The 23,845-nt window shown below is 31.6% G+C and overlaps 1 protein-coding gene across 1 annotated transcript in view; it reads right to left on the reverse strand.

Annotated features, from left to right (window-relative positions):
• Positions 1-1,376: 1,376 nt before the first annotated feature.
• VAMP727 (vesicle-associated membrane protein 727) overlaps positions 1,377-23,845 on the reverse strand; it is a 65,963-nt gene continuing 43,494 nt past the window's right edge. Inside the window, exon 6 of the mRNA XM_078296752.1 lies at positions 1,377-1,390. The gene's annotated coding sequence lies outside the window, so the exon portion shown is untranslated. The remainder of the gene's footprint in view (positions 1,391-23,845) is intronic.

The raw sequence follows: 23,845 nt of genomic DNA on the forward strand, positions 1-23,845 counted from the left end.
ATGTGAATATATAGAAAATTAATGTTAAATATAATGGATTGGACAAATATGTGAGTTTCTATAAATTTTAAGAATAAATATTTAATTATTAATTTTAGAGGGATAAATACGTAATATTGAAATTTTTGTGGGATATACATGAAATTCCCCCATTTCCAAAATTAATTACAAGGTAGTAAAAATTGTATCTTATTTAAATAAACTCAAATATTTAATTTAAATTCCAATATTTTAGATCTCAAAAATATAAAATATAATAATTACCAAATAAAAATATTTATTTTTCAAAACTAAATTTTAGGCAGTACAATAATTGATGAGCGGTAAGACCATGAAGGTATCAACTTTGCATCGTTTGCATTAACTCAAAATTTGAGTATTCTAATCCAGAATGAATCCGGACTGTCCGATCCATACTAGCATGAATTTTAAAGAGACTGTGCATTTTATCTCAGATCGAATTGATCCAACTTCATATCGGATAGTTGAGATTCATTAACTCAAATTTTGAGTCAATGCAATGGATACGGATTCGAATGTATGAATATTATTTAATAATCAATCAAATATATATTGTGAATTAATTTTACACAATATGAATGTTACTTAATAAATAGTCAAATATCATTTGAAATTTGGATTATTGGAAAATTTGAGCTATTTTGTGCAATATAAAAATTTGCATTATTTTTTTTATGTGGACAATATGTATCGCGTATAGATTATATTTAGTTGTCCAAATTTTAATTTCTAAATTATTTTTTCTATTGTCAAGTTGTCAAATTAATTTATTATCATCGGTCAACATTGACTATCAGACCGCTCCGCATTATTTTTTTTTTCAGATATGCCCTTTGGGCGGCCAGGTTTTTCTATCAGACCGCTCCCCATTCGGGCGGTGTACCTTCTTTTTTAATATATTTTTTACAGAACCACCCAGGAGCGGGGCGGTAAGCTACAGTAACTTCTTTTTTTTTAGAGATTTTTTAGAAATCTTATGTGTAACATTACTCAAAATATAAGCATCGATTAATTACTAGAAGCAGTATACAAAATGTCTTGAATAATTTATTTTATGAAACATAGAGGATAAAAAAAATGAATAGATAGATAAGATGTAGTTAAATCATTTTATGGATAATTATGATAAATTGTATATATCAATATGTAAATTTTAAAAACATTTAAAATTCTCAAATCTTTATTAAAATAAGAAATGTATATATTGTAAATGCACTCATGTACAAAAAACATATTAATCGGAAATTTATTTGTGCATCGATCGTAGATTCTTTAGAATGAGTCAGGAGTCAATTTTAAAAGAGTGAATTACTGATGACAGGTGGGACCCTTATCAGACATCCTCATCCACTTCTCTCTTTTTCCTCTCTCATTGCGGGGCAGAACCCAGTTATTCCAGCATGGTTATAACATTGACTAATTAATTAAGAGAGCTGCTTGCTCTCTGCCGTGTCCAGTAAATCTGTATTCTACTTCTCAACAGCAGTATCTATGTGGCTTTGTAGCATTGGCTTTTAATTTCAACACTGGTAAACTGAACCTTAGGAAAAAAGCTTAATTAAGATTAATACCAGAAGTCAATAGTAAGTCCATGTCAGAGGGTCTCATATGAAAAACAAGTTAGTTTAACTGATAGATATACGGCCTGTGAAAATTTGAAAGAAGTTGCAACTTGATCTTTTTGCTATGAAACCAAAATGTAAATAAGAAAAGAAATCTAAGTTCAACCAATTTATTGAGCTACTTAAATCGAAGTTTGAAGTTTATACAATAGGTTTTTGAGGCCGTAGCCAGGATGACCTTATGTTATCCATAACACCCAAGCCTTACTCTTTCTCTGACTGACTGACTGAGCCCTAGTAATTGAAATCATTAGTTGTGTGTGTTATCTATTTTATTCTGCAATTGATGGTATCTAACACAGTAATTACCTTGCTCCCTCTATTGATATTATGATTCCTTCTTTCATTCAATTAAATTGACTTCTCATATTCTAATTTATGGATATGCCTTTGTATATGGTGGGGCTTATGGGGTAGGACAAAAGAGTTACTTTCATATATATATGTTAAATGTTTAAAGCTTTTTTTTATTCAAATAAATAATTTGATATGTTATATTTTATTTATTATTGTTAAAATTGAATTTTTTTTGTTATTATGGTCTCGTACATATTAAGTCATTTTCTTTTATAGTTGATATAATATTTGTGCACTCGAAATTTAACAAATAATCTTCATTACAAGTTGATATATAAAATATTGATATATTAAAAGTTAACAAATAATTTTCATTAAAAATTGATATAATCTTCATTTCTCGTTTCTCATTTTTAAAGGAAAATCACACACACACACACAAAAATTATTGTAGCTGATCGCCTCCACCCTGGGCGGTTTGGTAAAAAAAATTTGACGGCCCCAACGCGGGGAAATTGGGTAGAAAAACCTGGCTGCCCCAATGCGGGGCAGTTGGGTAGAAAAACCTGGCTGCCCCACGTTTGGGCGGCCAGGGCATATTTAATATTATCTTTATTATTTAGGGTATTAATAAAAAAAATCAGCGGATTATCAGATAACATTTCCATATATGAATCCGTTAAAAATTATTACTATAGAACAGTAATTTTTTTTTTAAAAAAGGCGATATAGAACAGTAAATATATAGAATAAATTAGGGAATATATAAGTTTATAAAGTTGTGAAGTGACGAAGTCTCGTCGGTTGTATATTTTTTTCAAGCTAGCATTCCATAATTTAATCAAATTTGACATGTTGTCAATATGTTCAGCTGAAGCCCAACATATAAATTAGGAGCATTAATTATAAAAATTAACAGTACATGCACATGGGGGAATAAAGAGCCTGGCTTCATTTGTTGTCGTCCTTTTGCATGGAATATGTTTCTTTAATTAAGATGCATTAATTGCCTAATTAAAGTGAGAAAAAAAGGCAGGGAGAGAGAGAGATCAATCCATATGCATTAATTTAATTTACTTGCTTTTACCTTGGAAAATAATAATGCCTTTCCTTGTGACTAATTAAAAATTGCATATATGAATCCATTGGAAATTGAGGTTACAAAAATACTAAATATATAAAATAAAATGGGGAATAGAAATTTAAATAGTGAAGTTGTGATGTCTTGTCGGTTGCATATATATTATTCAAGCTAGCATTACAAAATTTCGCAAAAGGATCCAGATATTTGAAGCATACACATAATGTGAAGATGCATCTCAACCGTACCCAAGCCAAATATATAACCTATAAACTCCTACAAATAGCAAGGAGTATTAATTATTTTTCAAATTGACGGGACACACACGTGTGAATAAGGAGACTTAGTTCTTTTCTTGTATTTCATTAACTAAGATGCATTGTCTAATTGAAGTGAGAAAAAGGCTGAGAGAGAATCCACATGTACTATATATCTTCAAGCAATACAAATCTTACTTGCTTTACCTTAGAATATATTAATGCCTTTGCTTGTGAAGTAGGTTAGAAAAAGGCTGAGAGAGAATCCATATGTACTATATATCTTCAAGCAATACAAATTCTACATGCTTTACATTAGAATATATTAATGCCTTTGCTTGTGAAGTAGGTTAGGAACATTCAGTTAATATATAAGATTGACTACGTTATCTGTGTGTATCCTTGTGCCCTTAAAAAAAAAAAAAGTTACGAAGACAGTACTCGTCCTCTCCTCTCCTCTTTGGTACTTCTCTCTGCATATTTTTCTATCTAATTATAAGAATATTTTATTTAATATTAATTCTTATTTCTTCAAATCATAATTGGATGACCCAGTTCTTAGTGGATCGATCCTCCGATTTGTGTATATATGTTTACTAGATCGATCAGTTTGTGAATTGTTGTGTTGGGGGATCTGTTAGTGTCATATCCATATTGTGAATATATTTTGTTTTTTCTCTATTTTCGGAGATGATACATAGTAATTAGTATGTTAATTACTAATATTTTATTTCCGTTGAATTTGTGTAGATCATTTTAAGATTAAAATAGGAAAAGTTGACTCTACTTCAGGTAAATTCATTCTTGAACAATTCCCTTACACAAGTTTGACAGATCTGGAACATTTACTGACACATTTACCTCCTCCCTTTCTGATCTTATCTCTCACATAAAACCTCTAATCCTACCACTGCCCTTAGAGATATTATTGTGGATATTCAGGCTGTGCAACCAGGGGGTTCAAGTTAGATTTTATGGTTAATATCTTTACTTGGAATGCTAGAGGCCATGGACTTTCTGATAAACATAGATCTCTCAGGGATTATCTCCTAGAACATCACATTGATATAGTGTACTGTATTCAAGAAACCAAAAAGGATAATTTCCATATATACATCACCCATGAAGTAGATCGGTATCAATGATTTGAGTTAGTCGTTTAAAGTATATCTGATGTCTTTTAGTTAAGCTTATCAAGACTTTGATAAGCGTAAAAACACCCTAGTTCTACTTATAAATACACACACACACATGTGTGTGAGTGTGTGTATGTGTGTGTATATGTATATATATGCATATAATGGTTCAAAATACTATCGGTGTTTGTATTTAGATTTTCACCAATGTGTAATTGCTTTACTCAAGTCGTCATGATCTACCCAAGGTTTTTCAATATTAAATCGAAAATAGAGTATAAATTTATAGGAAAATGAAGTATAATAAAGAAAAAAGTAAGGAACCTTTTCTGACACTACATACATAATTGTCCAATATATACAATTCGCTGCACAGAGACACTTCGATTGCATAGCATAGGATTTGCGTAGTCTTCTCTTGTCCACTTGACAATTTTCGAATTCACTTGGAGAGAGCCATAAGACGAAGATAGTCGATTGTCCTCTCCTCTTTGCTACTTATCTCTAATAATTCTTACTATCTTATTTTTTTAATGCTAATTTTTATTTGTCCAATCGGTAAGTTTTCACAACAAGTTATATATATATGATGACTAGGTGTTATGAATATATAGTTGTGTTGGGAGATTTGTTACTTTCATATCCCAGAGAATGTCTCTTGTTTTTGTTACTCTATCTTTTAGTAAGATTTGTGTGGATCATTTTAAGACTGAATAGTGAACTGTCTAGATCATTGTAGGCAGATGGCCTTGTTTGTAACAATATTTATAGAGTGAGTCTATGGTACTATGCATATTACGATTTGTTACCGTGCTACGGCTCTATATTTGAGTTTTCAAATCCTAACAGTCGATCCGAACCGTTCATCTTGTTCTCCATATTAATATGTGTTTGGAGACCAAATTTTACATTTTTTTCAAATTTTTTTACTATTTTTTTAGATTTATTGAAAATCACTGTTTTTGGATGGTCCAGAATTTTCAGATCAAGTGATTTTCTAAATATCTAAAAAAATAGTAAAATTTTTTTAAAAAATGTAAAATTTGGTCTCCAAACACATATTAATATGGAGAACAAGATGAACGGTTCGGATCGACCGTTAGGATTTGAAAACTTGAATATAGAGCCGTAGCACGGTAACAACCCATGATATGCATAGTACCATAGACTAACTCATATTTATATATGTAGATCTTAAGCTATGTACGTTTTAATCTTTAACTATATCAAGGGCTTACATCTTGTATTTAGTCAAATGGCAATTGATAATAATTAGAATAAAATATTTAATAGCACAATTTGGGCAAACTCAAAAACATTATTAACATTTATAAGTTGTATTTTACATACTAAAATGTGGTTGAAATTTTTAAGTTGGTCTAAAAAAGAAAGGTATATATCTCAGTTTCTGATTAATTATTTATATGATCTGTCATCTCATATTAACCGTAATTTGTTATTAAGAAACTATCTATAAAATACATGCTGGCCAGATAATTGGCTCAAAATATTTCTCTTTTTTAATTTATTGTTGATGTGGCTTAATAGAAACTCAAAATATTTCTCCTTACCAGCTCCTTCCGCTCTCTTCTCCTGCTGAGTCCATCGGATCTAATTACCTCCTGTCCTTAATTAACCTGAAACTACAACGGTACGTATTGGGTGAGTGTCTTCTCTCTCTTTTCTCCGGGTCTAACTTGTACTGCTCTTACTGATTTCTTGCCCAGATTGTGGAGGGGGGGGGGGGGGGGGGGGGGGGGCGTGAATTAGCAACTCCATAATTTTCATATTTCAATTATGCACCATTTATAGCATTTTTTTAAATGTTTCTTTTGCAGTGCAGTAACTTGGTGGAGCTTGCAGTTGATTTGGATGTGAGATTTTGTTACACCGGGGAAAGAAGAGACTATAAAGACACTGCAACTTGTGCAAAGGTATTCTCAATGTTTCGAGAAATTTACATTCGATTTTATAATATAGGTGATTGTTAGGTGTATATTTATTTATCATTTGCTCAAATGATATTCCAATAGTAATAGCATTCAAACAATTAAGTCAAAATTTTGTAAAAGTAGGTTATAATTTAAACTGATTTTTTGGTTTTGCTATATTACAAAAGAGTACATCATGATTTGCTCTGGTCTACTTTACAATTGATAAAAGCACCTTTGTTTTTCTTTTACACACCTGGTTAGAAACTTAGAATGACGATATAAGAATTTGGTACTTTGCTGAATTTCACACACCTGGTTATCGCTCACAAAAGATAGAATTAAACAGTTTAGGAAGAATTAGAGAGGGAGAAGATGAATATATAGAAACAATGGAACTTTTCATTAATTGCCCAACAATTCTTACAATACTCAGCCTATTAATAGCTGGTTGGAAAGGATAAGGAAATAGCAAAATTGTCATGAGCCTAACAAGTGTTATTAAAAGTAAACTGGACCGGACAGGACAGTTCAACCAGAAAAAACCAGGCCCGGAATCCAGTCCAGTTTGGTTCTTTGGAGATATTGTTTATGTAGCTGAACCGGTCCAAACCCGATTTATTATTGGTTTTATTACAAAACCGACAACAGTTTAGAAAAAGAAATTTCAGTTTTAAACAAATTTTGTTCCTTCCTTTTCTCTGATATCCCAATTAAACGGCTTCTTGTGGATATTTGATGGCCGGTGCTCCTTTGAACAGAGCAATCCTTCTCTCACACTAGGCAAGATCTTGATTTCGTTCTTTAGTTTCAACCCCTTACTGATTTTCAAATCGTAACTCAAAGAGAGAACGTTTCAGTGAGCAAGTACTCTAAGAGCTAGCTAAGCACGATTGGAAAGGAAGGGGTGGGGGAGAGGGTGGCTAGCTAATCCTCTGTTCAGGAGTGAACCCGTTCTTTCTATTTTCTCTTCCTTTAGCTACGTACACTCATATATTTTGTGATAATTATATGTAAACGTTCATGTTCCTTCTAATTATTAACTCATTAGATGGCCTATATAGAATAATCAACTGACCTCTCTAACGGAGAAATTTTTTTTTATACAATCTCCATTCTTGAAAGCTCAAGTTTCAAATTGATGTACCAATATTATTAATTTTAGTGGTCAAACTGATTGACCACCCGATCCAACTTTTACCGGGTCGATATCCGGTCCGGTTCTGATAACATTGAGCCTAACAGTTAGCTCTGTGAAAACATAATATGATATTCTCTAGTTTTCATCATAATAGGAAATATCGGCCGATACCGATACCGATACAGATCGACTGATACGTGTAGGTATCAGCCGAGTCTGATCCGGTCCTGAGCCGATCCTCACATAGCAAATCATAAAGATAAAAAAAACCCGATCTTGAGCCAATCCTGAGCCGATACTCCGATCCCGTATCAGTATAGGCCGGGACCAATCCCGATCCCGATACGGATAATTCCTACTGTAGTTTTCATATCTATATCATCTTCATTACTCTTTTGTGTTTCACCACACTGTGGATCCAATGTATTAAATTATTAATAATTAAGCCTTTCAAATAATCCGCGTCATTCTCTTGCTGGCCCCCATTAATTCTTCCTTTGGCCATACGACTTGAAAGGTCTCCCGTCTCTTGTTTCTCTTCTTCCTTAATAATTCTGCATTCAATTGTGTTGCCTTTTACTGAAATTTTTATATTATTTTACATTAATGGTGATTCTGAGTTTCTTCACATAAAAACAAATTCGGTAGTACAATTATTTCTATTCATTCTACACACGATTAAAGTATGACTCTTATCTTAAAGTTGTGTCCATATATTCGATAAAATATAACAAAATTTCATAGAAAGTAAGTCATATTGGTAACTATTTATATTATTTTCATAATAATGACAACCAATTCAATGATTGTTAAAATAAAATATTTTTCATAATTTAAACAAATTTTATAAAAAAAATTCAATTCAATTTAAACAAATTTTATATTATTTTTCATAACTTAAACAAATTTTATGTAAAAATTCAATTCGATGATCGTTAAAATAAAATATTTTTCATAATATAAACCAATTCGAGATTTTGAAAATATGTAGTTAAGTTAGGATTTTCGAAAAAGAAATAGTTTATGAATAAAAAATTTGGTTTGTGATCTATATGTATTGTTTCACAAAAAAGAATTACATGACATTGCCATATATAAGTAAAAGATTAGAACATACATGGCATGTTTAATAATAATCTTACAAATAAATAGTATTTTTAAAATGAACAAATAAATAGTATTTTTAAATTCTAAGCATGCAGACATATATTGAAATAAAGCTCCTCTCTAGAAAATTACGCCCGCATCACTACCTACTAGTCATAATTACGGCAACAAATTATACATATCAAAATATGAAAAATAATATCCTGTTGACAGAGGCTTATAGGCCTAGAGTTTCAAGATTCAACAGTCTTCAAGTTGGTAGCAATTAACAAATTTTAGCAACTCCGAAATTTTCATATTTTAATCATGCACCATTTGTAGCATTAATATATTTAAATTTGTCTTTTGATTTGCAGTTACTTTTGGAGGAAGGGATGAATTTTCTGTGTGATTTGAAGAACATTGAAAGAAAGATGGAAGGCTTTCCTTTCGTACAAGCAATGCTATCTGAACCCGCCCTCAGAGTTCTTTTATCAGACAATTCCCCTGTTTATGTGGATTCTGAGATTTTGAAGGGGCTTAGAAATGGTAACTGCCTCAGACAATATTTTTATAGAAACATTTGTAACCGCTCAAAGAACCTTCCCAATGAATTGCTGGGTGATGTTGAGTTTCTGCGAGTAAAATCTCGTCAACTAGGATATGCTATGAGGGAGATTATTCGACTTTCTCCCAGAATTGGGCACTCATTGAGATCCGAGTTACAGAGTTTATTGGCAGTTTGGAAGAGGTATAGAAATGATTATTTTGGGTATATGAGGTGTATGGTCAAAAGCATAGAAACAGAAGGTGTATTGGAGCTCAAAGACAGGGATGCAGTTCTGAACTCTGTTGACGACATAAAAGGAATTGAAGATTTGCTTCCTGACAAAGCAGATAGTTCATACTGCTTAACAAATAAGGAGAAGTGCCGAGCACTCTTCCTCATGACAGTGTTTCCAGCTCTTTGTGAGATGAAGGAACCTGTTGAAATACTCTGGTTCTTATTAGATTTATCTATAGAGCTGGACAATCTCCCTGAACTGATTTGTGAAGCATGTGAAGAACAACCTCTGGCTCTTCTCCTTATAGGGACTGTCATTTCATTTTCACCCAAACCAAGGGACTACGACACGTGGGCCAAAGTCAGAGATGATCTGGACAAGATCAAAGAGTCTGATTATGGTGAGTCTGATCATAATCCTAATCACGACAGACTGGCGAAACTGTTAGAGGGCCTGCAAATCGAAAAGATCAAAGAGTCAGATTCTGATTCTGGTGACTCTGATAATGGTGCTACTAACCATCTTCCGAGGCACATATTTACCTACTGCTTTTCTGATTTATCTTTATCACTCCAATCGTGCTTTCTTTATTTAGCATGTTACCCCATAGATTATGAGATTCCTGCAAGGTCTCTAATTGAGATATGGATTGCTGAAGAATTTATTACACCAGAGGAAGGAGAGACTTTGGAGGAGACGGCCTACAAGTACTTGGAGCAACTTGTTCAAAGGTATTCTCAATAATCCGTAAAATTGACATTTGTTCTTATAAAGTACATGTAATTCTTAGGTCCGTAGTTTGAAAACTATGATTTGATTGTTATTATGATTAACATTCATTAATTAGTATATATACGTACATCGTTGTTTTAATATACAACCTAATAATCTCTATTCGTTAGAAAAGCTTCCATCGAGTCTTTGCACCTATCTTTAATATTAGATAAGAATTATTTTATTTATTATATAAAATAGGAAACATGTTATATATTTCTTTTTCTGAAAATAAAAATATTTTGCTCAGGATTGCCCATTTTTATTTTCAGGGTTCCCCTTTGTAGAATGAATGACGTCCCAATAGTAAATTGATGATTTATATATGAAACATTAGGTTATAGTTGACTCTACAATCTCCCAACTAATTTAGCGACATATAACACTCCCCCAAAAAACAACTTTATATTAATTTCTTCAAATTGACTCTTTATTTTGTTACAGTTGAAAAGGTCTTCATGTCCATGTAGAAATTTTGTTCTATTATAAATATGTATGTTGTTGATGTTTGTTTATTCTTCTTGTTGATTGCAGGTTGTGGGTTAGAGTTTCAAAGAGGTCACTCTTAGGCACAATCAAATGTTGCCGAGTACGTCAACCTATCCATGAATTGATCATCAAGGAATCCTGGAGGGATGGGTTTTTGGCTGCCAATCCAGATGCTAAAAAGAACATAAAATCCTTCACCCGTTTAGCAATCCATCATGGTAACAAGTGTGTATTGCCTGATGAGGAGTATTCCAGCCATTTACGTTCCTTTTTAGCTTTTGATTGTGATTGGGGTCTTCCTCTACGTCCATACTGGCTGACAGTGTTGGAGTTGAATAAATCCCCAATCCAAGTATTAAGGAATTGTGAACACACGAGCAGTATTCTAAGATATGTACGCTTGAGGGGTAGTAAGATATATGATCTTCCTAAATATATAGGGGACGTAAGCAAATTTAAAATTCTCCAAACTTTGGATATTAGGGATACACCAATAGAAACCCTACCTGAATACATATGGGACATCCCATCACTTCGTCACGTATATGTCAATCCAAGTCCTCAAATCAAAGGCCCACCCTCTAAAGCAAATATCCCAAACCTACAAATCCTAAAAACAGTTGGGGTTCCTGAGTCATGGCTAGACATAGAAAAATTTCCGCACTTCCTGATCAACCTAAGAAAGTTAGCACTTTCAAATACGAACAGTCCAGATTGCAAGTCTAATCCATACTGGAAGCCTATTTCTATCCTTTTGAGTCGCATAGATCATCTCATCTCAATGGCGATTACAGGGAACTTTGTACCACCCGAGTTTGTTGATTGTAGAGCCTTTCCAAACCTTAAGACGGTGATGTCTATTAAATTAGAGGGAAAATGGATGATTTGTCGAAAATTGTTCATAGATAATGTTGAATTCCCACCAAACCTTACAAAGCTCACCCTAACCAAATCTGATTTGAAGGAAGACCCCATGCCGAGGCTAGAAAGACTGAAAGTCCTAAAATTCCTGAGCTTACAAGATGGAGTATACACAGGGGATCAAATGGTTTGTTCCGCAAATGGATTTCCACAGTTGCAGATCATGGAACTTAAGAAGTTGAACTTGAAGAATTTGGAGGTGAAACCAAAGGGTATGCCACTGCTTGCCACTCTGCGTGTGGTTCTATGCCCGAACCTCAAAAAGCCTCGTCACCTAGAGCATGTTACTATTGAAGGTATAGATAATCCTCGTAATTGAAATGCTACGTTCAGCCTCATGCTTGATTAATTCTTTTTTTCTTCTTAATTTGTGCATGTGTGATAGGTTTCTCTTGTTATTTATGTTCCTGTTTTAATGTATGTTAATTATAATGTATGTTGGGATTTCATGGAATGTTCATGTTTGAGTTGATTTTGTGTTTCCATTTAAATCAAATGGTATATTTACTCATTTTAGTTTTTTTTCATTATTATGCTTTTTGTGTTTTGATTCTAAAATGGTCACGATCTCCCGATTTACTCATGAGCATAGTGACAAAATTTGCAAATATATGAATTATTAGCTTCAAGTATTTTTATTATACAAACAACCAAATTAAACAGATTCCATATAGCCATCCTTAATTTTTTCACATAATTTTTTTTTTTTTAGAACTTCAAAATTTATTATATTTTTCCAAATTATAAAAATTAATTATTTTCAAATTATGTAGATAATTTTCTCAAATCCCAAACTTGTTGCTATGCTCATGCGGGAACTAATAATTATTATTCTTTTGATGCCACAAGGTACGTTTTTTATTACATCTTCTTTTCCATGAGCATAGCAAGAGGTCATTTACAGTGCTCTGATTTAGCCAACAGTGGGTCTACCTGCTCATCCAAGAGAAATTGAAATAAAAAAAAAAAAGTTCACAAAAATTAGTATAATTATGCATACTGAGTAGGATATTAATTTGTGCCGTGGCATGATCAAATCAGATTTTTTTTTTTTAATTTTTACGTGTTGAGACGAGATAGTCATTACAAGTAGATAAAATAAAAGATATGAATAGTGCATAGCAGGTACCAAGTCCACTGAAACCTTTGCAAACCAAGCTCAAAATCATGTTATCTATTGCTTTAAAACTAGAAATCAAAAACAGAATTTGAACCAAGAAAAGTATTGGAATTCACATACCAAATGCTGAAAACTCCAACAAGAGTAGACGAATTTTATAATTCCGGCAATCCCAATACCAAATTTCGAAAATTAATTACAAGGTAGTAAAAATTGTATCTTATTTAAATAAACTCAAATCTTTAATTTAAATTCGAATTTGCTAGATCTCAAAAATTAGAAAATATAATAATTGCCAAATAAAAAAATTATTTTTCAAAACTAAATTTTAGGCAGTACAATAATTGATGAGCGGTAAGACCATGAAGGTATCGACTTTGTATCGTTTGCATAACTCAAAATTTGAGATAATTCTGAGCGGTAAGACCATCCAATCCATATTGGCACGAATATTAATATGCATTTTTACTTCAAATCGAATTGGTCCATATTTTAATCAGATAGTTGAGATTCATTAACTCAAATTCTGAGTAAATGTAGAGGATACAGATTCGAATGTATGAATGTTATTTAATAATCAATCAAATATATATCGATTGTGAATTAATTTTATGTAATATGAATGTTACTTAATAAATAGTCAAATATCATTTGAAATTTGGATTATTGAAAAATTTGACCTATTTTGTGCAATATAGAAATTTGCATTTTTTTTTTATGTGGACAATATGTATCGCGTATAGATTATATTTTAGTGGTCCAAATTTTTTTATTTTTAAATTATTTTTGCTACTGTCATGTTATCAAATTAATTTAATATCATCGGTCAAAATAATGGGAGAGTAATTTTCGCCAAAATTGTACAGCTTTGGTGCTAGTATAGAGGTGTATACTAAACAAAAAAAAAAATTAAGGGCTTTGTTTAACTTATAGTATTCATTTCTCACAAATTATAAACGGTTAATTAATCACTTTAAATTACCATATCTGTACTGTGAAATTTAGAAGATTTATCCAACTTTTCTCTATTAATTAAACTTCTCTTCTTTGAAGGAACAATTAAATTTTCAGTCTTCGTATAAAGAAGTCAAATTATTAATAAAAACTCTTCTGAAAATGCAGAAATTAACAAAAAGAGTTTCTTGTAAATGTACAGAGCAAAATATTATCACTTGCTCGCGTATTATAATGTACAGAATATTTTAAATTTAGAAATTTATTAAATATTACGTCGGAAATAACCAATCATTAATCCCAATTTATATCGAAAAAGGGGGGGACATGATTAGTCACGCAAAAGTTGGGCAACCACACATGTTGGTCACGCAAAAGTTGAGATATCTCAGAGGATTCACACTTAAGTAATGAGGTCAACGAAAAAAATAAAATAAACCCATCTTTATTTCTCTACACCAGATGAGAGCTGAGAGCTGAGAGCCTATCCCATCCATCCACATATATCTACCTAACAAATTGAAGCCTAACATATATCTACCTAACATCTATCTACATATATATACATATATATACCTAACATGTATCTAACATAACATATACCTAACATATATCTACATACATATATCTACCTAACAAATTGAAGCCTATCGTATTACCTGAGTAGAATTGAATCGGACGGTTCAAAAATGAAATTTTTAACTTGGCACGCATCTCAAAACACAAATAATACTGCCTCTACTGTCATTTCGATCACCCACCGGCTAAAATTAAATCTGAGCCGTCCATTTCAATTGCGTTGAGTCAGGTACCTCCCAATACGGATCCACTTCGAACACTCCCCAACAAATTGAAGACTATATATAGAAGTAAATCAAAACAAACTATTGAACTTCAGAAAAGCAACCTACAGTACCAAACTAAAATGGTCTGGAGCTGGGGCTCAGCCATCACCGGAGCAGCATGCGCCACTGCCACTCTCACTGCCATGTGGGCCCGCCCAAGAAACCCCACCTACCACCTCGTCTCAATCTCTCTCTTCCTTCCATCTCAACCTGCCTTTGTTAGATCTGGAACTCGTGCTCACTGTCCATGTCACAAATCCCAACCCAGTACCAATACAGTACGAACCAGCAGTGCTCTCTATTTCTTACAGTGGGACCCACTTAGGAACAGCCCAGCTCGAGGCCAGGTCGCAAGGGGCAAATTCGTGCGAGATTTTACAGTTGTCTGCCCGATTGAATAGAGCAAAGCAAGCAAATTCGTGCGAGATTGAATAGAGCAAAGTAAGCAATAATTACAATGAAGATTGTTTTTCTACTAGTTCTCGTTTTAGTTTTTTCCGGTACGTAATTAATTAGTTTCATTTCATATATATGTTGTTAATTATTACAGCTAGCTAGCTGGAACTATATATTATTATTTTTTTTGTTTTCGAATAAAATAAATTTAATTATGTCTAACACCAACAGTAAATGCATGTGATGAAATGGAGATCTATTTTCCATTATATTGCACTGATCAGGGATGCTGCAATTTCAGAATGGAATGCACTCCCAAATTGTGCCAACAAAAATGTGGTGAACAAAGTTTCAGAAGCCGCATCAAAAGCCAATGTCAAGACAACAAATGTTATTACCTGTATGACTGCTAGTAGATCGATGAATATATATATATGTATGTGTACATATATAATGTAATTATGCAGATTGATCCACGGATCGATTCAGTACTGCATTTAATTTAATTTAATTAATTTGTACGTATTACTAAATTTTGATTATATTAATTTGGTTGTTAGTCATTAATGGAAACTAATAAATTTGTGTGTATTTTCTAGCATTGTTAACTATATATTGAAATAAAATTAAAGTATTAATTAATTTTATTTGTTGATTTGTTTCTCCCTCTGTTTATTATCTATGTCGTTATTTTATATATATGGCGATTGCATGTTGTCATAAATTTTATGTTTACCATAAAAGAAATTTGAGGGCTTAATTTTATTAACTCTAAACATAAAATTTATGACAACATGCAATCGCCACATATATAAAATAACGACATAGATAATAAACAGAGGGAGAAGCAAATCAACAAATAAAATTAATTAATACTTTAATTTTAATTCAATATATAGTTAACAATGCTAGAAAATACCCACAAATTTATTAGTTTCCATTAATGACTAACAGCCAATTTAATATAATCAAAATTTAGTAATACGTACAAATTAATTAAATTAAATGCGGTATTGGATCGATCCATGGATCAATCTACATAATTACATTATATATGCACGCATATATATATATATATATATATATATTCATCGATCTGCTAGCAGTCATACAGGCAATAACATTTGTTGTCTTAACATCGGCTTTTGATGCGGCTTCCGAAACTTTGTTCACCACATTTTTGTTGGCACAATTTGGGAGTGCAATCCATTCTGAAATTGCACCGTCCCTGATCAGTGCAATATAATGAAAAATATATCTCAATTTCATCACATGCATTTACTGTTGGTGTTGGATCTAATTAAATTTATTTTATTGGAAAACAAAAAAAATAATAATATATAGTTCCAGCTAGCTAGCTATAATAATTAACAACATATATATGAAATGAAACTAATTAATTACGTACCGGAAAAAACCAAAAGGAGAACAAGTAGAAAAACAATCTTCATTGTAGTTATTGCTTGCTTTGCTCTATTCAATAATTCTTTCACTCGGTGATGTCCCGTAGGGCAGCAGCCCCACCTATTTAAGCAGCAGCTTCATCTTCTCCTGGCACACCAGCTTCATGTAATGTGTCCTTTTTATTTTAATGCAAGCATGCCTACGGGCTTCAATTAAAAAAAAAAACTTTTCAACTGAAATGGATGCAATTCTAGGATGTGGGATACTGATGTTCATTTTGACTATATAAAATGCGATGTTAATTTGCTGTCAATATAGTATGTCATTACATTTTCTAAATCACTAGATGAAGTTTTTTCATTTATTAAGATATATGATAATTGTTACTAAAATGAGTATTTTGAAAATTTAATTACCGAAAGAAACAATTACTGCATTTTCATCATCAAACTGATAGTTGATAGTCTCAAAATCTATCCTGTTGACACCACATCATCAAACTGGTTTTTCATCCGGTCCGCATCAAGATCTGCCTGAGTAATTTTAAAATTAATGTGGATCAAGTGTGTACAAATCTTAATGCGGATTAGAAGGCTCCGATCGAACATCATACTGAATTTGATCCAATGTCCATCAAAACATTTCCATAATACATAAATATGTCCAGAAAATTTCTACTTGATTTTGACTCAACCTGATGTAGTCATGCAAGCAAGGATATATTTCTGACTCAAATTAAAGATTACATTAATAGACGACAAAATTAAAGTTTCGAATTGTCAAAAATAGATGACAAGTTGTAAGCTGTTTATAGTATCCTTTACGATTTGCTTACATATACATATACATATATACATATACTTATGCATATATACATATATATATATACATACATACATATATACATACATACATATACACATACATACACATACACATACACATACACATACACACATACACATACACATATACACATACACATATATACATATACATATACATATACATATACATATATACAATTTTTTTTATAATATATGTATATATGTATAAATATGTACAAATACATATACATATACATATATATACATGTATTATATTATATATATACATGTAGAGTAAGGCTACGCTACTTCGTGAGTTAAACGGGGCATTTTAATTCGCGATCATATCTCTAGTTTCGAAGTCCAAATAGCCGATCTAAACCGTTAGATGTTTAATCTATATTAAAATGTGCTTGGAGACCAGATTTTACATTTTTTTTGAATTTTTTTACTATTTATTAAGATGGTTTCAAAATTGCTGTTTTTTAATGCCTACCGTCGAACAAAAACTTAAACTGGATTTTTGAGGCACTAAATGACATTTTTTTTAAATTATGATACTTCCAATACGACGATGCCCGGTGAACCATCGGAGCAAAATCAGATCCGTCTCATCCTTCTCTTTCCGAAAATTGCTCATACGCGTAAATGCAAGTTTCCTAGCCAAAGTTATGGTTGTTTAAAGTTTTTTCGAAAATTAAACTTTGAAAATTTATAACTAACTGTAGAAAAAATCCAAATCAGTTGAAATTTATATCAATTCTGTGTATTTTTGAATGCTCTACATGTTGGTGCAATCACTTTTGCAGTTCAGTCCCTGTATCAATCCATACTTGCTGATTTACCAACAAAGGTTAACTTTGATATTTTTAGTGCATTGCACTATACCAGTGGCCTTTGCCTAGTGCTTGGCTACTGAGTTTGGACTTGATACCATACCAGAGTTCAGTCTATGATACTTTGTGCATGGACAGAGATCTAATTTGATGTTTGAACATATTTTAATAGCTCTAAACTACTGTTTTAGTACCATAAATAAAGAGAAGAAGATCAACAAGCTGTCAGAGTTTGAAAATTTTTGAATAAATGCCAAGTCCTTAATTAATGTTATATTTAGACTTCTGATATCCAACTGACAAATAAAATCAAAATTCACCAAAAAAAAAAATCAAAGTTATAAAGAGTTACAACATCACTTCATAAATATATCAAATATTTTATTTTTTGGCATACATTATAAACAAGAAAACTTTTTCTTCACAAATTATTTAAATCAAAATAAAGATCTCTAAAAAAAAAGAGGACCGCCCGTCCCACGGGCGGTTCGCTAGTGTTGTGACCCGCCCGTGGGACAGGCGGTCCGCTTGTGTTTTGGGCCGCCCGTGGGCCTGACAGTTGGGGCATTTAAAAAAAAAACCAATGTAGGATTATTTTGAAAATTAATTTTTTTTTAGGGTATTAATAAAAATGGCCGCAATTTTAACAACTGTAAACTAATGATGGCGCTCATTTTTTTTTACTACAAATTCTTACAAATCGTGATTAAAATGGCAAACATATCAATAATATGAAATCACATGCAATTCACTTCGACGCATATCCCACATATTGAACTTTGTAAATATTACAAACAAGGTAGAAAAGGAGCTAAGATATTAGCTCCCTCGCTCAAGCACAAACTAGAAACTGCCAAATAAAGCTCCTTCAGTCTATAGAAAGATATTTTACCGCCCATCCGGCGAGTCTCTTATTCAAATTTTCTATGAGGGGTATGTAATAAAAGTTTCTGTCAATTTTTGATCGGATAGAAGTGGGCCTAGATATATGAATGGTTAAGTTGTAAGAGCCTATTGTGCATCCCAAAACATGTGCCAGTAATATTTGCCTCTGATCCTCAGGTACACCCGTGAATAACAGCTCTGATTTGTGCAAATTGATAGCTAACCCTGATATTTGCTCGAATGCCAAGATTGATAGCAAATTGATAGCTAACTCTGAAGTGTAATTTGCTTTGAATAAGTATTAACTTGGCTGTATTAATGTTTCTGGCACTGGTGGCGCATGCAGTACCATGCTAATTACAGTACTGTTAAGTACATTCTACATGTATATGTTGAAACTTTCATTTATTTTTTTAATTGAAGCCCGTAGTCATGCTTGCATTAAAATAAAAAGCATCCACATTACATCTATTACATGAAATGTAAAAACACAAAAATTCGTGACAGATGTATTAAATGTAGATTTTTCTAATCTAAATTTTGGGCTGAGTTGTAAGCCCTTGAATGTCATATCAACAGAGAATTTTGGGTTTCACAAAGAGTACATAATTTGCGTTTTTGTTCCAAAGAATGATACTTAGGGCAAATAAGGCCTCCGCAGCCCAAAAAGATGTCTCATTTAAGCCCAGTCTAAAGCATGTCCGTACAACTGGTCTAAAATAAATCCAATGTGGCAACATTTCACAGAAAAAAAAAGAAAAAGATAATGATTGCTCCAATAAAATTAACTTTGTATCTGTCTATTACCTTAAATAGAAGATAAAATGCAGACCAAGGTTTCGAGTTTCTTTCATTTGCATGCTACCTTTTGAATTTTATTTTATTTTTAAATTTTATACATAATAAAATCGGGAGATAAATAGTTTAAAATTATTTTGTTAATATATTTATTTATGGGCCAAGGTAATTATTAGCAAAGGGAGTTTATATTTGATTTTAAAAAAATTGGATATTTGATTATGGAAAATAGTTGTTGGTGTGTATATTTTACTGTTTCAACGCTAGCTTCTAATTTTACTGTTTTGTTAAGCCACCGTTGGATTAGCGATTTTTAAAGCGGCTTAATAAATAGTAAAAAAAAAATCGGAAAAATGTAAAATTTGGTCTCCAAGCACATTTTAATATAGAGATCAACTTGAACGGTTGGGATCAACGTTTTGAACTTTGAAAATTGAAAAACGAATTGGTAGCACCAAAACTCAGGAACCTTGGATATTTTAAAATTAATTGTAATAATATTTTAATTTAAAAGTTAGTATTTTGAAAGCTAAGTTTTTTTTTTAAACGCAAGGGGTAAGAGGTGCATGGAAGTACATATTCACTAAACAATTAATTGAGAAGAATATATAATATAATTTCTTTTTAAGTTCTAAAAATTAACATATGGACACTTGGCATCCACTACTTCCCGAATTTTTTATTAATATAAAATAAATAAATAAAATATCGGAAAAGGGGATAGCTTTTGGGTTTTATCGATTTATAGGTAGATCGAGATGGTTTATCCCGTCCAGCTACAGTGTTCTGGATGAAATTTGTGCTCCACTAATTTCACTTAGCAGAAAAAGAAGAAAAAAAAAATCTTGGACGGGATAGATTATCCCGTCTAGTACTGTAGCATTTTTTTTTAAATTTCATTCTCTGAGATGAAACCAGAAACAAAAGGAAAAAAAAAGGCAATTTGGTATTAATCAATTTAATTAAAATAAGATATTAGTGAAAATCAACACATTTTGTATTAAAATTTAAAAATTAAAACAATTGAGCTAATATGCATGAAAAAAAACTTTATTAATCTAAAGTAAATAAAACGCATTTAAATTAATTCGTACCTCCGAAACAAAATTTGTTATCACAGTCACCATATGGTCAAAACAATGGCTAATTTCATTTGCACAATCAGATGTTGGACACAGTAGGGAGCGCTCAAGATCATATTTTGTGCCTGAAAATTGTTTTGCTAAGCTCGCTTCATTCTTTTTGCTACTTGCATACACAGCTCAATTGGAAAATGTAACGTAATTTAGGTCTATTTTCAATGGATGAAAATGAGAAATTAACTCGTGGGCTTAATTTCTTTATTTTGTTTTTGCAACTGTGTGAAGATATAAATATAATTAATTTTAAAGTTTACTAATTATTTTTGAATAAAAGTTGAAAGTCAAGTCATTCAACGTTTTAATATATATATATAGAGAGAGAGACTAATGTGCACTCGTATGCATATGGTCTGATATGCATACGGTCCAAATTTGAAATTTCAAAATCCAAAACGTTGATCCGAACATTTCATATTGTTCTCCATATTAATATGTGCTTGAAGACCAAATTTTACATATTTTTGAATTTTTTTACTATTTATTAAACCATTTTGAAAATTGTTAATCCACCAGTCGGCTTACCAAAATAGGAAAATCAGCAGCCACCGTTGGATCAGCAATTTTCAAAATAGCTTAATAAATAGTAAAAAAATTCAGAAAAATATAAAATTTGGTCTCCAAGAACATATTAATATGGAGAACAAGATGAACGACTCAGATCGACATTTTGGATTTTGAAATTTCAAATTTGGACCGTATACATATCAGACCATATGCATACAAATGCACATTAGTCACTATATATATATATATTGCGCGCTATTGACACCTAGCTAGTTAGGTGAACTTTTTTAATATAAATTAAGTTATATGAATTGGTGTAGGTATGAAGCAGGAGCATATTGCTCAAGTACTATGCAGTTATATATTAATCATTTGCAAACTGCACATCACATTTTAAAACATTGATTATATATACCTTAAATACTACATAAATTTATGCATGCTTAACTAAGCACACGCAAATCTTTCTTACTAGGTACCTTTTGTTTGTAGGTTTGTCTCTACTTGCATCATTAATTTATCCTTCAGTTAATACTGCATTAACTTTACTGAATTATCGTAGATAAAAATAGCATGCAGATTTATTGATAGGATACGTAATTTTTTCTATAGATTCATCTCTAATTAACAGCATACCTTACTATAACATTTTTTTTAAGGGAGATGATATGAGTACCTGCACTCTCATCCCCCCATTATCCCCCAATTTTATTTGTTCAATCTCGTCCACATTTCTCATGATCTATAAGGAATTTTGCGAATCTAAAATCACAAACATCTTCTATACAATTTTATCTTTCAAATTAGATTCATGATGACATATACTTTCGAGCTCGTCATCACACAAGTATTTATACCTCGTCATTTAAGTATTTATACATAATATTTTTCACATATGACACTGCTGACATTTAAAAGTATTAATATCAAGTATTACAAGTATTTATAACTATGCACTGAAGTATTTATACCTATGTGGTCAACTATTTTTGTTAGAGAAAGGTTGACGCAGGGACGATTAGGGAAATGTGATGCGGAGATGCGGGGTCCACGATTGGGGATAAATACTTACAAGTATAGATATAAATACTTGTATGATGCGGTATAAATACTTGCACAATGAGGTATAAATACTTGTGTGACGATGAATCCGAAAGTACGTCATCATGGATCTCATTTGAAAGATAAAATTGCATAGAATACATTCGTGGTTTTAGATTCGCAAAATTCCTCATAGAACGTGAGAAATGTGGAAGATATTGAAAAAAAAAAAACTCACCTCTAAAAACGTGTATGATTCTTCTCCGCATGTAGTTTGAGTGGTCTCTCCATATAGTTATACATGCAAGTATTAATATCTTAATTTGCAAGCATTAATTTATTATCTTCCAAGTATTTATACTAGTGTTTTGAATAAATTTAATTAAATTAGTTAGTTAAGTTAGTTTATGAGAAGTTAAAATCTGTTTAAGAGATGGAGGTATAATGCGGGTACTGGAGTGTGGGGATTGAAATAATTATTCTTTTTTTAATATATGTAAGAAGTACTGCATCTGTTGAACATCAATAATAAAAATAATCTCGAGTAAAACACCATCTGGTTTACATATCAAACAAAATTGAAATGATATAATTTTTTGTGTTCTCATATTGATTGATATATAATATGGAATATACTAATATGCATAAAAAAACAGTGATTTTCAATAAATCTAAAAAAATAGTAAACAAATTTCAAAAAATGTAAAATTTGGTCTTCAAACACGTATTAATATGGAGAACAAGATGAACAGTTCGGATCGACTGTTAGAATTTTAAAAAGTCGAATATTGAGCCATTGCACAGAGGCCCTCTATGTTACGCGTAGCATGCTAGCAGGTTCCATATAATATATCCAATTATAATAATAGGTTGAATTTTAGCATTAGTGCTATAATATATACAATTATAATAATAGGTTGAATTTTTTATGGGCTTTTTGTAAGTAAATAACAGTTCGGTCTGTCACTTGACATCAAGGGCTTGTAAATACAATTTTTAATATCAATATATCTCTTGGCCGCCAACCATCAAAAAAAAAAATAATAGGTTGAATTTTAGAGCGGCAAAAAGTACCTATTCTACAACAATTGTCAGAGATTTGCATTGTCTCTTTCAACCTGGAATGAATCTCAAAGCGGATCACCGGATTCCCAGATAAATTCACTAATTAAGAATGTCAATGTTTCACAAAAATATTTGATACTATTTTCTATAGCGACGTCGTCAGAGGAATCAGAAATATTTAATTTAGTTGTCTTTATATATAAAGAATTATGTAAGCTCACGTTCAGCGGTCAAGGAACACACACATTAATTAATTAATAGTAAACCTAGAGTGAGTCTATGGTACTATGCATATCACAGGTTGGTCTATAATACGGATCAATATTTTTAATTTCAAAATTCTAACAGTGGATTCGAACTGTTTAATATGATTCTCAAATGAATATATACTTGTATAACAAATTTTTGGATTTTAGATCAGGACCATCCGATTCGAATCCATCACTCGGGATCGCCTCGTCACATTGCTTAATAATTTTTTCAAGAA

The sequence above is a fragment of the Carex rostrata genome, chromosome 32 (assembly GCF_964058835.1).
Source record: "Carex rostrata chromosome 32, lpCarRost1.2, whole genome shotgun sequence".
Lineage (NCBI taxonomy): Eukaryota > Viridiplantae > Streptophyta > Magnoliopsida > Poales > Cyperaceae > Carex > Carex rostrata.